This window comes from Balaenoptera physalus, assembly GCF_965194825.1.
Source record: "Balaenoptera physalus genome assembly, chromosome: 18".
Classification (NCBI taxonomy): domain Eukaryota; kingdom Metazoa; phylum Chordata; class Mammalia; order Artiodactyla; family Balaenopteridae; genus Balaenoptera; species Balaenoptera physalus.
The window spans coordinates 79,938,926-79,954,343 of NC_138899.1; the positions used below are offsets into that span (position 1 = coordinate 79,938,926).

Consider the following 15,418-nt stretch of genomic DNA (forward strand, 5'->3'; position numbering starts at 1 on the left):
GATTACGCTGCCTGAGTTGTCCCCCTTTGTAAATTATCAAGCTGAACTTTCTTAAAACTTTAGAACATTCTAAAAAATAGTCATACTTGTTTAGACTTTCAGGAAGTTCACCATTCAGTCCAGGAAAACGAAATTTCACCTGGTGGATCTTTACCAAGGTCTGAGCCTTGAGCTGTAAACCTGGGAGAGAGAAAGAAAAGTCAGCGCCTTCTCTGCAGTTTTCCACGGTTATTTAGTGAGGGGAGAGGCGGTTCCTCTCCGTCCTTTTACCACTAAAGAGGAGTGTCAGATAACTGATTTCGAGTTCAGCGGTTTCTCTCGGCAAGTGTTGAGTTTTGCTGCCCTTGAACTGAGGGTAAAGCCCCTCCCGTCACCTGGAGCTGGGAGGGAGCCCTTGGGGGAGACAAGGGGCTCATTGTGGGCAGCGGCCTCCGTCCACACTGCAGGGAGAAGATACCCCGAGGATGAAAGAGAAACGCGAGGAGAGAGACAGGCACCGACTGGAGGGGCAGCTTCCCTGGTGCGGCCCGATGCCTCTCGGGAGATCGTCTTCAAAGCCTCACCCTCTGCCGGGGAACCTTCCAGCCGCCGCCTGACGGCACCGAGCAGTTACCAGCCTTTCTTATTTTTTTCTTTCACAGATTGCACAGCAATGTGTCACAAAAGACAACTTTCTCTCCAGAAAAGGTGAAGCGTGCCCTCAGGGCTGCCCAGCATCACAGCTTCAAGATAGGGGTCCAGAGTTTGGTGTCCTCCTTTTGTGCCTCGTGAGTAAGTAAAACCCCTGCCCTAAAATCAAAACGCACACTCCTGGAAGCGTCGGTGAAAGGTGAGGGACAGCCATCCTTGGGCAGAGAGGTCTGGTCACTTGCAGGTCACCACCTGTCCCCTTCTTCCTTCCTGCCTTGTCACATCCACAAACCAGGAGGCAGAGGCCAAAAGCTTCACCACCAGCGTCTGCCAAGTTCTGACCTTTGACCTCAGCCACCCACAGCCAATAACAAGCTGCGGCGCAAAACCCTTTCAAAGCCAGAGTAAGTTACTACCTTTTCTTCTTAAATTGTAAACTGTTTATGATCGTTAATGAAACACGCGCTCCAGTGTCAAGGAAACAGAATGTTTTTTGTAGGAGACAAACCCTCCTGAAAATGTTTAATTCAAGTGTTCAGTATTTTAATCATGCTAAAAATTAAGTGCCCTTTCATGACAAACGCATTTTTTTTTTAATTTATTTATTTATTTATTTATTGGCTGTGTTGGGTCTTTGTTTCTGTGCGAGGGCTTTCTCTAGTTGCGGCGAGCGGGGGCCACTCTTCATCGCCGTGCGTGCATGCTAAAAATTAAGTGCCCTTTCATGACAAACGCATTTTTTTTTAAATTTATTTATTTATTTATTTATTGGCTGTGTTGGGTCTTTGTTTCTGTGCGAGGGCTTTCTCTAGTTGCGGCGAGCGGGGGCCACTCTTCATCGCCGTGCGTGGGCCTCTCACTATCGTGGCCTCTCTTGTTGCGGAGCACAGGCTCCAGACGCGCAGGCTCAGTAGTTGTGGCTCACGGGCTTAGTTGCTCCGCGGCATGTGGGATCTTCCCAGACCAGGGCTCGAACCCGTGTCCCCTGCATTGGCAGGCAGATTCTCAACCACTGCGCCACCAGGGAAGCCCGACAAATGCATTTTGTGCGGCAAAGTGATGGGACACAAGGGTCCACTTGAATAATTAAATCATTGGTCTTTATGATATTGAAATGATTGTCAGAAAGGGGGAAACACAAAGTAGCTCTCTGTGATCATGTCCATACAAATCAGTGCTTGATGGAATTCAGCTGTGCTTTTCGTTCTTTGGGGTTTCTTTTCCTTTATTTGTACTGAATTCAGTCAAATGGTTTGCGGATGTCACCACAATCTGAGAATGTGTATTCGCAAGACCAAAATAAATTATGAATCACTAATTTAGGGGGAAAAAAGAGAAAACCAGCTCGTCATGAGCATGACACAGTAGTTCCACAGGATGGCTTGTATGCTGAGGCAAGACTTCACAGCATGGAAAAGCACAAAAGTTGTCCAGCACAGAAATCCACAGGTCACTCTAAGTCCTCCCCGCAACAAAGATTTCCTATCATAGTTTTTGGAAGATGTCAGTGATGGGACTCAGAGAGTTACAGTATCTGAATCCTAGGTTGAACTCCAGCCCTGAAACACCTGGATTCTGTGACAGAATAAAAAACAAGAGGCTTGGAATTCAAGAGGTCAAAACAATAAATGGCCTGGTGAGCTCTTTGGTCTAGATTTCTAAAATCATGTGGAATTGGGGAACTTGAACGTCTCCCCAGATAAAGTATAACTGAACACTGAGGGAAGCCGCAGATCCTGCTGGAACCGACCACTGGGTTAGAAACCCAGACCCTGACACTGCCACCAGCACAGCACCAGGGGAAGCCACCAGCTTCTGGGCAAGTTTCCCCAACTGTGAAATTGTTGTGATGTTGGTTCTGCTGATCCCACAGTGAAGAGAGAAAAATGACATTGTTTTGAGTTTGTTGGAAGGAAGATATTTGAAGATTTAAAAATAAAAAATGTTTGTTCGTTGTGTACAAGATACTACAAATTACAGTCGTTCACGTTTTAAAGTTAAGCCCATGACCTGAGATCCCTCCTTGCTTGGGAGAAGCCTTGGGATTTTCATTACATCAGGCTCAGTGTGTGTGTCTGCATGCATATGTGTGTGCATATGTGTGTTAAGTGTGTGTATGTGTGAATGTGCGCATATGCGTGTTGAGTGTGTGCATGTGTGAGCGTGCACGTGTTGTGTGCGCCTGCGCATGTGTTGCGTGTGTGCATGTGTGCACGTGTTGCGTGTATGTGTGCACGTGTGCACGCACGTGTTGAATGTGTGCATGTGTGCACGTGTGTGCACACGTGTGTTGAGTGTGTGCGTGTGTGCATGTGTGAGTGTGCACATATGTGTGTTGCAGGGGGCGGGGGGATGCTTGTGAGAGTTTCCACTTTCCTGCCTTGCAGAAGCAGCAGCAGCTGAAAACGGTCATAATTGTTTAGGAGTGTGGACCATCACCAGAATTCCAAGAAAACGTAGCTTTTTTTTCTGATGAGAGGAGGTGACAAAAGCCTGAGAAATGGGAAAAGTTCCTTGATTTGGCCCGTAGGGTTAGAAGAAAATGTTCAACCCCTTTAACGCACTGCAGAAAGCATCCCTCACCCGGCGTGCCCGTCCTCCAGAATTGAAGGGATTCATGCACATCTGTTGCTTTTCAGAAGTTCCTCAAGGGCTTTCCAGAGTTTGGAGAGAAATGCACATCCTTTCCCGAGACCAAGCTAAGGAGTTATTGACTTGAACAATGAAGGTTCTCCATTCCTTTCATCTGGGAAGACCCAGACTTTTCCAGCCATTGAATACAGTTTGTTTTCCAAAATGTTAGGGTTCTGAACCTGGAACAGCTGTGATAAAATAAAAATGGTGAAAAATTCTTCAGAGGAATAAAGGTAGGGGAGCTGGGGGCTTTTTCTCAGAATCAGAGACAAAGGGAAATTGAGGGCAGCGGGAAAGGGGCCGCTTGGGCAGCTGTACCACAGAAGCCACGTAAAACTCCCCCTCTCTTTCCTGTGAATTAAAGACAATGTTACCTCCTCATCGGATGCTGAACCTGCCTCGAAGACGAAAAGCTCTGTGAGCCGTTCCTACGGTAACTGCCGCCAGCACCCGTTTTATCAGCGAGGGTGGTTTGCTGTAGGCCTGAAGCCAGCCAACAGTGGGTGACCTTTCAACTCACCAAACATCCAGAGTTACCTGCTTTTCACTGAGTAAAGTGTTAGACGCCACTTAGGAGGAAAGAATTCTGAGAGCATATGTAACGCTGAGATGGATCCAAAGCCTTTCAGAGATGTTTTAAATCCTGGAGTTCCATCAGCAAGCTGTCTCTGGCTACCAGATTCTAACAATGCAGAGCCCCATGGTTTCCCTTTACTGTCGTTTGTTTAAACTCGAGGTACCTTCTTTGTGTTTGTTTACCAATAACCGTCTGTCTTCTCTGACAAACATCCAGCTCTTAGGAGGCTGGTTAAAGGCCTGTCTTCTTCCTCATTTCCTAGTGCCTGACACAGGCATGGTACCTAGTAGGTGCTTAGTGAATATCTGTGGAAGAAATAAATGAAAGAATTCCTGGCTAAGTGTTCGAATAGTGAAACTGATCACTGGGGGTCCAAGGCACATCATGGGGGTTTTGTCCTTTCCTCCGTCACACCGTGAAGAACCACCCTGACTTGGGCAGCCATTGGAACCAGTGTTGGCTTCAGTGAATGGGCAGGACTGCCAGCCTCATCACTTTTCCCAGACATGACTGTTGGAAACCACTGCACCAAGAACAGCAGCCAAAGGACATGTAGAAGATGTGAAGTCCTTCTGTCTCAAAAACAAAATACCTACTCCATTAAGTCAAGGGTGTCCAGATCTACAGAGGAGAGTGAAACACCAGACTTCTGGATACAGGAGCTTGCGTGCTGCACTGTGGAACACGACTGGTTGGTTATTCTTTTCACCAGAAACTATCAAGTGGAAACTTTAATTAGATTTGAGATATGATACAGCATATTTAAAAGCCTGGAGCTAAAGTCACTATTTGATCTAAGTCAGCCTTCCCTCAATTTTAGTTTTTTATTCTAGATTTTTCCCTCAACCTGTCTGGGGGATCATTTGTAGGATCCTAAAGATGACATCCGGATTCTCTTTCAACAGGTCCCGTTTTCTTCTGTTTCCCACATCATTGCCTCCTATGTTCAAATGCTCTATTGTTCGTTGGCCATAAAATTTTCAACCACCCTTGCATTGCCAGGTGCAGTGGCTACCTGGGTAAGCCCATGTAAGAAACCAGATTATTTTTCTTTCAGAGACCTAACAATTTATTATTTGTACTAATGTGTTAAATCTCAGGTGAGCGGCACTGATGTTTGTACCCAACACAACAAGAACAACAGCTCATTGGGCAAATCTCATTGTTACAAATATGTTCCAACAAAAACTCTTAGTAAACATTTCTTGGACATTTTGGATACTGCAACAAGCATTTCCTTGGCCACCACGTGTTACCTGGAGTTACATAAGAGACATAAAAAGTCACAGACAATTACACATCCACATAGATCCATCACCAAAGTCCTCCATTTTTCAAAGAGCATCACGTGAGGCGGACTCATTTTCTGCGTCTCACACGGTCACTTAGTCTCAGGTTCTGAGACGTCTTTCCCCAGATATCTGGAGCAAGGCTTCTGGAATCAGAGTAGCCTGAGTGTTAACCCTGACTCTGCCGCCTGACCTGCTGTCCTCGGCGAACCCATGGGGTTTGGGTATGTCATCCAGACCTCATGGAAGCCGGTCATTTACGGACTCCACAGCTCCTGCCTGGTTGCAGACTGTTTAGTTACAAATGAAATCAAATTACTTGGAGTAAACAGCACAGAGAGCCCTGGAGCCCAGCAGGCTAGAAAGTGCCCTGGTCTGGCTTTGCAGGTTCATTCTCGTGCTCACCTCTCCAGGGCTGTATCCGAGCTCTGGATTCGGGAACATTCTACGTGTTGAGTGGTGTGCCTGCCTAAGACACGTCAATCACTCCCCAACTAACCGCTGCTTCGTCTAACCTGGCTGGAGTTGCCAAATTTAGCAAACAAAAATCCAGGTAAAACTGAATTCCAGAAAAACAATGGCTAATTCCTCAGTATATCCCATGCAATCTTTGGGACATACTTATACTAAACAATGTTCTGTTCTTTATCCGAAAATCAAATTTAACTGGGTGTCCTGTATTTGACCTGGCAACCCTCAACCTGATGCTTGCAATTGTTTGTTATCCTTTCAGTGTTGGAAATAAGACAGGTGCATCTCAAACAGTGAGGTCTTGTCGACATAAAAATATAAACACTAAGTGAAAAATGAAAAATTTAGTTAATGCATTCTGATCTGAAGAATGTGGAATAAGCATAATAGCGGCTGCTATTTATGAAGCACTTAGTTTTCAGACTTTATTTCCACGATAAATGTGTGAGGCAAATGCTGCCATCCCTATTTTATTGGTGGTGAGGCCTTGATCAGTGTTGGCCCAAAAGGTACCACCTGAACACGGGGCGTTTGACCCAGTCCCGAGGCAGCTGCAGGGCTCTGGGGGAGCACCGGAGCCAAAGCTGGGGACCGATGTCACCGTGTCACCGTCCCTGGTGTGCACAGCCAGCGCCACCTCTCAGGGAGCCAGACTCCACCTCGCTGGTGATGCCATCGGGATGATCTTCAGGATGTCTGGCGCCGCCCCTTTGGGAGGATCCGTACACGTGACGCCCTACAGGACCCGCCCCTTTGGGAGGACCCGTACACGTGACGCCCTACAGGACCCGCCCCTTTGGGAGGACCCGTACACGTGACGCCCTACAGGACCCGCCCCTTTGGGAGGACCCGTACACGTGACGCCCTACAGGACCCGCCCCTTTGGGAGGACCCGTACACGTGACGCCCTACAGGACCCGCCCCTTTGGGAGGACCCGTACTCGTGACGCCCTACAGGACCCGCCCCTTTGGGAGGACCCGTACACGTGACGCCCTACAGGACCCGCCCCTTTGGGAGGACCCGTACACGTGACGCCCTACAGAACCCGCCCCTTGGGCGACTGCGTGGATTTTCGCTGTTCTCGTCGGACGCGTCTGTGGGCACCTCCGGCCCCAGGGAATCAAGCAAACCGCACTCACCATTTGCGCTCTTTTGGGGTCCATGAGCTTTTTTTGTTCTGAGAAGGATAACTTGGACTCTTGGGGAAAGGAGAGAGAGAACTCTGTCCCCGGGCGTCCCCACTGCTGACCACTGGACGAAGAAACCGCATGGTCACAGCCGTCCCCACCTTAACGAGTGGGAAGTCAACCCCGGGAGAAAGTGTTGGAAGAATAGCTGCCCTCTTTCCAGGGACAGTCTGGTGCTGGACCCTGACAGCCAGGCAGGGAGACACAACACAACACAACACAGCACAACACGACACGACATCGTCGTGAAAGGCCGGAAGCCGACCCTCCACCTCATCTGACACCTAAAGGCAGATCACCAAGGCCGGGAGCGGCCTCCTTCACGAGAGAAAAGATGGCCCTGGGGCTGCTGGGGTCACTCACGCGGGGTAAATTTAGAGCCTGGCTGTCTCGTCTCACTTGCAGTTCTGTGACGTCTGAGAACGGGCAGGTGGTGGGCCCTCCCAGCTCGTCGACGCAGCCCACACGCCAGTCCCAGCTTGGCCCATCGTGTGTGTCAGACAGCCTGGCCCTTCACAGAAGGCGACACTTGTGGGATGAGATGACATCTTTGCAAAACACCAGAAGGCTTCAGATGGCCAGGGCCCGGGTCCGCTGGCCTGGCGAGCGTGGCTTTCTGTGGCTGCAGCGCTGTCTAAATGGAGAAGGGAAATTACAGGGGAGAGACGGCGCTGCTAAAACAGAACAAAAACGAGGCCAAGTCCTTTCTCCCTGTTTATAGCTTCGCCGCCTTCACGCAACCCCGGGTTCAAGGAAGCCGGGCTGAAGCCTTGCCCTTGGCAAGGGAGCAGGGGGGTGAAGCAAGTGTGTCCGTGACCCCCGCACGGAGACCGCTGACAGCCGAGTACGCGGGAAACTCGCGTGGCCCGGGGAAGCTTGTCCGTTTCGCTCCTTAGAGGAACATGCCCCGTGGGGTTCTGTGTTCAGCAATGTCAACTGTGAAGCTCTCACGTTCAAGCTCCGTCTGCAGACCCCCATCTGTTCTCACCCCCTCTCAGAACGCCCCCTGCCCTCCTGTCCAACGTGATGCCCTGTTAGCCACGAAGACCTTCCCAGATGCTGGAGTCATGGCAATCGTATGACACACGGAAGAAGAATGAAAACGCTGGTCCTACTAGTGACCTGTGTAAATTAATTCCACTGGACAGCAGTGTGTCCTGGGCAGTATCTCCCAGAACGAGCTACCACAGCTGTGCGTGGCCATAGGTGATCGCTGTCTGCCCGCTGCAGGGTCAGGGCTGTGGGTGACAGCATGCAGAGCGCAGGGCCGCGCCCAGGCCTTTCCGTCCAGCTCACCAGCTCCAATGGCTTCCAAGTCCAAGCGCAAACCTGCAGACCTCACCCCAACTCTGCGCTGAGCGAGAGTGAGATGCGCCCCTCTATCATTTCAGCTGCTCAGCTCAGCCTGACCCCAGAGCTCAGAGGAGCAGAACAGGGTGAGGGTCGGCCCAGCCCTTGCGGGCCCGGGGCCCGGAGCTCCACGGAAGGTGCCTGGAGCCATTTAATCTGGTGTTTGAGGCTCATTCATGTCGGTGAGTCGTCTTCTTCTCATTTGAGAGCCTGCAGAAAGAAATGCCCCTGGGAAAGCAGGGACAGTCCATACAAAGTCTGGGATGATTACTGGGGGGAGGGGGGTGGTGAGTGAGAGGAAAACAAAGGAAGCTGCTAAATCAGGCCGTCGTAAAGGCCTTGAGGATCCACAGAGAAACATTTCGGGCACCAAAAGGGATTCACCGACTCCTCAGAAAGGTCTCCAAGTCAGACCTCCGGTTCGTCCAGCATATTTTGGAGATGCTGATCTATGTAGCATCAGACGTTTTCAGGTCAGTGGAAGCTTTGAACAGATCCCAGGAACACAGACCACTTACGAGCAGACACAAAGAAGTGTCCTGTGGTGGGATTTGGACAGATCTCAAAGGGCATCCGTGTCCCCTCTGCTCATGTGCCACCCAGAGACCCACCTGGGGTCAACAGGTGTGATGGGGTTGAAACATCTCACCCACTGTGCATTTAACTCAAACGTGCCTGAAAATGCAAAGCACTGCTATTAGCCTGGCCTTTGAAGCCGACCACTGAAACAGTCTTTTTTAAGCAGTGCCCAGCCTCTCTCAGATTAAAGGGCCCGTCTCCTGGAGCGGTTCCCTGCTCACGTCCCTAAGAAGGCATCCGGGGGGACGGGGGACTGGCATATCTTCATGTTGGGAGGCGGCGTCCCCTTGACCTAGGGTTGGTCCTCAGGGGTGTGTTGGTGGCGTCACTGGTCCTCAAGGCACTGGCTCTGGTCCCCCTGGACCCCACATGCCTGGGGAACTTGTGAGGAGTCCCGGGTTCCACTCCTGCTCCTGGGAGCTCGGGCCCCGTTCTCCTTGCTCACTGGCCTCCTTCAGCCCTTGGTCCTGGGGGCCCAGACCATGCCCACGTCGCCTCTCACATTCAGGCCCCTGCGGGGATGTGCCCTCCTCCCATCTCCTCTCCATACACCTTGGACACCCTCCCTCCTGGTCTCTCCCCCATCAGCAGGGGGACACCTTCCCTTCGTGGGGAAGAGTCTCTAGGACCAGACGTCTAAGCTGCCCCTTGATGTCCTAGAGGAGGGGAAAAAGGAATTAAGGCAATTCCTTCCCATGGAGCAACAAGATTTGGAGTTTGGGGAAACTACTTAAACTGTCCGCGTAGGTAACAAAAGAAAAGCCAATTTTCATGACTAAGAACAGAAAGCATCTCACTTCGTTTTAGTCCCTTAGTCACTTATTAAAAATTAATTTTCTCCTACGTGAGTGTCTGTCTCAAACTTTAGCCATGTCGGATTACGTCTTTTTTTCTCTTTTTCTGATAATAGATATCTGGAGAATATGTTCTTTCTGTGGAACAAGAAATTAGGTGAAATCATGGCAAAATACGCACTGTTTCCACAAGTCCATATTCATTTTTGGACTGTGGGTTCTTTTCTGCCCAAGTAGCTCAAATGTTTCAGTGAAGTCAACTCCTGAAGGTTTGTCTCTCTTAACCTCAATGCTTAGAGGGAAAATAACAGCGTCAACAGCAACTATAAGAAAATCCAAACAGAATGTTCTATGAGATTGCAGCTACATGAACAGATTCTTTCCAAAGTTGGAAACACGCTCTCACCAAGGAGGGCACCGCCCCACAGCGGACGTACATGTGACTTCTGAGCGCTGCATCTGTTTGTCCCTTTGATGGTCGGAATAGAGTAAAGAGAACATTCTGGAGCCAGTCTTCAGTAGTCCACAGGATGGGGAACAGGATTGGAAATGGGCCAGAAAGCCGGTGAAGACACAGGCGTGACCTCCCACGGTAAAGGGCAGACAGTCTGCAGAGGAACATTCTAGGTACAGAAGTCAGGCTTCTGTGCTACGTGTGGAAAGAAAACTCTGAAGTATTTGTAAAAGTATGAAACCTGAAGAATGATTAGAAATGTGAATGTCTTCATCACTCACTACTTTGTTTCTTCATCACTCCAAGAAATAATATGTCCTTCAAGATAGTTCTAAGAAGCTAAAGCACAGATCTGGTAAAAGATGAAGAAGTATCGCTCTGGATTTGGAATCGGATGTTTGGGGATTTATATTGATATTTCCACGGCCACCTCTGCCACCACCGCATATTGGCTTTGTGACCCGAGGTTTCCCAGCCTCAACCAGCACCTGCCCACAGTGTTACTGTAGGATTAAATGAGATGATAGATGTAAAGTACACATCATATGTGCTAAGTGCCTGGCAGACAGAAAGTACTCAAAAAAAGAGCACCTCTTCGTTTATTATTTTGTAAATCTGTATTTTACATCTTAACCTAGTCCGTCTTCATCTACCTAGTTTATGCAAAAGGCAGCAGGGGGTTGGTGGCTTTAGCGCTAAATGAGACGGTGTTTGCGGAGGTGCAGGCCCGGTGCCCGATGCCATCCACGTGCACCCTAGACAGCAGGACTGAGCAACCTGCCTTGAGTCCCAGAGGTACTTCACTAAGTGCCTCACAAAATGGAGACTCAGCTTGAGGGCATCTGACTTTAGGCCTGGGGACTCCTTCCAATTCGCTATTCTGACGTTTAAAGGGAGGGATCAGAGAATGTACACTTTTTTCTTGTTCCTTTACAGAGAAAATGAGACCTTTAGCAGGGTCCTAGTCAGCTGTCACAAGGCGTCTGTTCACGACGTAGCCGGGTCCTCTGTGCTTCCCGGTCAATCAACCCACTTAGGTCAGCCTGGGCTGCGGGAACCGTCTGGAAGGCTGCATGGAGTTGATTCAGCCCCTAAATGCACGAGGTCTTCGTTTTGAGGCTGTCGGTTGGGATGGAATCAGTTACTTCCCAACTCAGGGGAAACTGCAGGGAGAAGCTCATCTGGTCATCGAGAGCCCAACTCACGGACGCACACCACCCATTTTAAATCCGCCGCACGGACGCATCCAGGCTGGCAATGTTGAGGCCCCACAGTCCAGCAGGGGTGAGGCTTCCAGGGCAGCGGCCGAAGCTTTACCCACACCCAGGCATTGGCCACAGACCTGCAAACGTGGGACCGTTCACCCTTGACAAGCCACTGAGAGAACCAGTTGGTCTGACTTTCTGTACTTTAATAAGTGCTTCTTGCAGCTCTGTCTCATCTGAACGACCACTTCTAGATGCTGCTTTGTGGCTTATTCTGCACAGATAAGGGACATACCAATTCCCCCGGTGAAAGCAAAATGAATAAATAAAGCCTCCGATCTTTTTAAAAAATGTACATATATATAAGTTTATTAAAACTTTGGAAATATTAAACAATTTATTGAAATCAGAGCAATAGGTGAACTCTTAATATCTTAACTCTGGAAACCTAGAAGTCCCAGGAATGAGATTTTAGAGGATTTAGAAAGAATTCCTTATGAAAGGTTCCCCTACTGCACTCTTCGTTAACCTGGAACCTGGACCACTTTGGGTATCATTTCTCCCTGAACGACTGTCGTGACAAATGTCTGCTCTAAAACCTGTCCCGGCCCAGGGGAAGGGTAGTGAACGGGGAGGGGGAGGCTTAGTTTCCGAGGCACCATCCACCCCCGACCCCGCGTTTAATCTCTGAACGATTCACGTGTACTGTCTATGGTTGGTGGTGGCTCTTCCTAACCCACACTGGAGTCTGCTCAGACGCTGCCCATCTTTTTCCAAGGAACTGTCACTGGCCCACCCCACTTTCCTGGCGCCCTCCCAGCCTCCGCTCCCCATTAGGATGAATTCCCATTCAAATCTCGCCCACTTCCCAGGATGAGATGCAGGCCAAGCGCCTTCGCTTCTGAACCTACGCCTCCCAGACAAGAGACCCAGTGATTCCACCACTCAGCCCAGCCTGCATCCCCGGATCTAAGCCACTGTTACTGTCCTGTCGTCCAAGTGAGAACAAGGGGACTGGCTTCCTGGCTTTTAATGATTAATGCGTACGGGGCTGGATGTTAAGACCTAGTGGGGAAAGCTTACTCTGTGAGCTATAGAAGTTACACGTCATGGCACAAAGGCTGCCGGTGAAGCCACCAAAAATAAAATGCCAGACCCTGAAGAGAAGAGGATGTTGGACGATCGTCCCTGCTCACATCCTCTGGCCACCCCAGCGGTCACCCCCGCACCGAGGGAGGCAGCTGCTGGCAGGAACAAGGCAGTGATTCCTTGGAAACTATAATAACTGCAGTTGCAAATGACTCGCCTCTGTCGCAGGGGATTTAAATCGGCTATTACAGCTCTGCCTTGTACTCAGCAACAAGTCACTGACTTTCCATGACCCAGATCCTAAGGAATCTTTATTCTAAGTATTCCATTTACAAATCACGGGGCTCTCAAGGTACACTTCAAACAGCAGGGAGAGCTCAGAGTCTTCCCTTTGTTCCTGGATAAAAATAGTGCCGGGAGTTACAGTTACTGGGACAAAGCAAAGCTATTCACAGCACCAGCTGCGTTGGGATCGTGGCAGCAGAGTCGCTGAGGCCGTGCTGTGACCACCGTGGGCCCCCAGCGTCCGCGTGGTCCTGCGCACCCACCGCCGGCAGTACTGCCTGGGGGCCTTCCCAACCGTCTCCGAACCCGGTCGATCCTGCCCCGTAGACTTTATTCCTCCTACTTGGTCAATGAAGGAAACTACGGAGCAGAGCAGCAAGCCAACCCGCCCAGTTAACACCGAGAACACCCGGTCTGATTCAGAGTCCTTGCCTGTGACACTCACACTTTCCAAGCAAGTCAACGCCGGATACAAAAACCCCAGGGGAAATGCTTAATGCAGATGGAAACGTCATTGCTCTCCACGGTGTAGAGCCAGAAGTGATGGGCCGTCCGTCGTGACCCTTTCTGATACGTGCCTCAGACGAAACTTGTTTTTCACTGACAGATCAGTTTCATGAAGTAGGTGCAAAATATCACAAATAATGGATGTAAGTGAAAACAGGTATTTTTCTTTATCTATTTTGGTGCTGATGGCCTATGTGTCACGTGGACAACCCTGGGAACAATATTCAGATAAAGAAGTGTCAGCTTAGGGGCTTCCCTGGTGGCGCAGTGGTTGAGAATCTGCCTGCCAATGCAGGGGACATGGGTTCGAGCCCTGGTCTGGGAAGATCCCACATGCCGCGGAGCAACTAGGCCCGTGAGCCACAACTACTGAGCCTGCGCGTCTGGAGCCTGTGCTCCGCAACAAGAGAGGTCGCGATAGTGAGAGGCCCGCGCACCGTGATGAGGAGTGGTCCCCGCTCGCTGCAACTAGAGAAAGCCCTCGCACAGAAATGAAGACCCAACACAGCCCAAAAAAATAAATAAATAAATAAATAAAATTAAAAAAAAAAAAAATAAGTGTCAGCTTAGATCATCTCCGGCACCCCAAAGAGTTAGCCCAAAATACCAATTCATTTGTTTGAGGAAAATAAATTACCTTTCAAATCTCTTCAAAATACCCTCTCCCACCTGCAAGAAAAGCACAGCCGGAGCCGTTGAATTAAATCTTTCACTCTTACCTTCGCGGCGTTACCGTCTCGTGAAAATCAGATGACTCTGGGCCTAAAACACAAGCAAATCCGCACTGGCAGCTTTCTTCTAAAGCCGTGGCTGTCCCTCATTTGATGGTCTGGGAGGAAACAGAGAGGAGAAAGCGTGGGGTGAGAGTGAAGGCCTGCTGGAGCGGCTGGGGGCGCTCCATGGGACGGGGAGGCCTGGGGGCCCAGGGGCTGCGGGCCGCGTCTCCACTTCCCCACCCTCCGCTTAACCAAGAGAAGAAAGAGGAAAGAAGAGAGATACTAGTACTGGGGACCTCTTCCCTTATTTTCTAGAACTTATCTCCTGGCTTCTCTGTCATTTTCCTTTTCATAAATATGTGTGTCTTTGTCAAACCTGGTTCGCTCAGTCCTTCCTCAAATTTAAAAGCAGTGTCATCACCTGCATCTCCTACCCTTGAGTTCACAGCTTTCTTCCCTCCCAGGACCTTCCCACCTGCCCACAAAACGAAGAAAATGGCAGCAGCCTCCATAAGACACTGACATCCACCAAAATAGCTTATCATTTCTGTAAGGAATCTAACCCTACAGAAACACATCGAGAGACTGTGTTGAAAATTCTGTTTCCTTTCATTTGTGCTCTGGAGTCTTAGCTCCAAAAGGACAGAATTGTGAGTACCCCCGTTTACTTACGATCTCGTGTGGTGTCCGTCTCTCACGTGGTCAGAACCCGACAGAGCCATGGGGAGTGGAAACGAGTGAAGATGAGATCCAAGCCGGTCGTAGCAGAGAAAGATGCGAAGGAGAAAGGTATTTCTACAGCCCAGAAAAATGTGAAAACATAAACATTACCGGAAACAAGGAGAAAACCAAGCCATCCACAAAACACTTTCATCTGCCTTATATATGATTTCAGTGTTGTCAGTACTCTGTGGACGTGACTGATTTGGAGCAACAGGAATTATTCTGAGCGTAGACGAGGAAGAATGGATTTTTCAGTTGGTCGACTCAAGTCTCCACGTGCGTCCCTGTGCCTGGCCGTCCCTTGGGCCATCGGAGGGCAGGGCCCCACCCGGCACGTCCTCTGGGCCAAGTCCTGAGCTGAACACCCCGCATTGGTTCACTGTGCCGATCCTCACGCCGGCGAGGGGGTCGAATGATTCCAAAAACAGAGGCGGAAAGTGAAGGCCCGGGGCTGGGGGAGTGAAGGGGCCCAGCGCACGGAGGGCGAGAGGGTCAGGTGGGTCTCGCAGAATGTGAAGGGGGAGCAGAGTCCGGAGGTGTCCTGGAGGCTGGGCTCCGGGGCCCCCGTGTGCTTGTCCAGGGGTGGCGGTGTCCTGTGTCAGCAGGGAACCAAAGAGCAGAGCTTCGACAAAATCCACGGGATGAATTGGAGCCCTTGCTTCTTGGCGTCAGAACCGAAAACGTACTGTCACCATCACGGTCGGGCCTATTGTTATGAAAACAGCACTCTTCCTCACCCCGGCCCATCACCTTTCCGGGAGGAGGACGCAGGCAGAAGAGAAAAGTTCATCTTTTGTTTACTCAGTCTACCCGTTACCCAGCTCCCTCCGTCCCCACCTTGGGGGCTCGTGGGAGAAGCCGGGCCAGGTGCAGGGATAGAGGGTCCAACCAGCCCGGTCAGGAAGGGTTTCCTCGTGGCCACAGATA

General features: G+C 50.2%; 1 long non-coding RNA gene across 3 annotated transcripts in view; it reads right to left on the minus strand.

Annotated features, from left to right (window-relative positions):
- Positions 1-15,418, minus strand: part of LOC309647638 — a 478,548-nt gene that overhangs the window by 234,158 nt on the left and 228,972 nt on the right. For all 3 annotated transcript variants that reach the window (XR_014256209.1, XR_014256210.1, XR_014256211.1), the window contains exons 4-5: positions 13,772-14,563; positions 87-180 (exon numbers count right to left, since the gene is read on the minus strand). This is a non-coding gene — a long non-coding RNA (uncharacterized lncRNA). The remainder of the gene's footprint in view (positions 1-86; positions 181-13,771; positions 14,564-15,418) is intronic.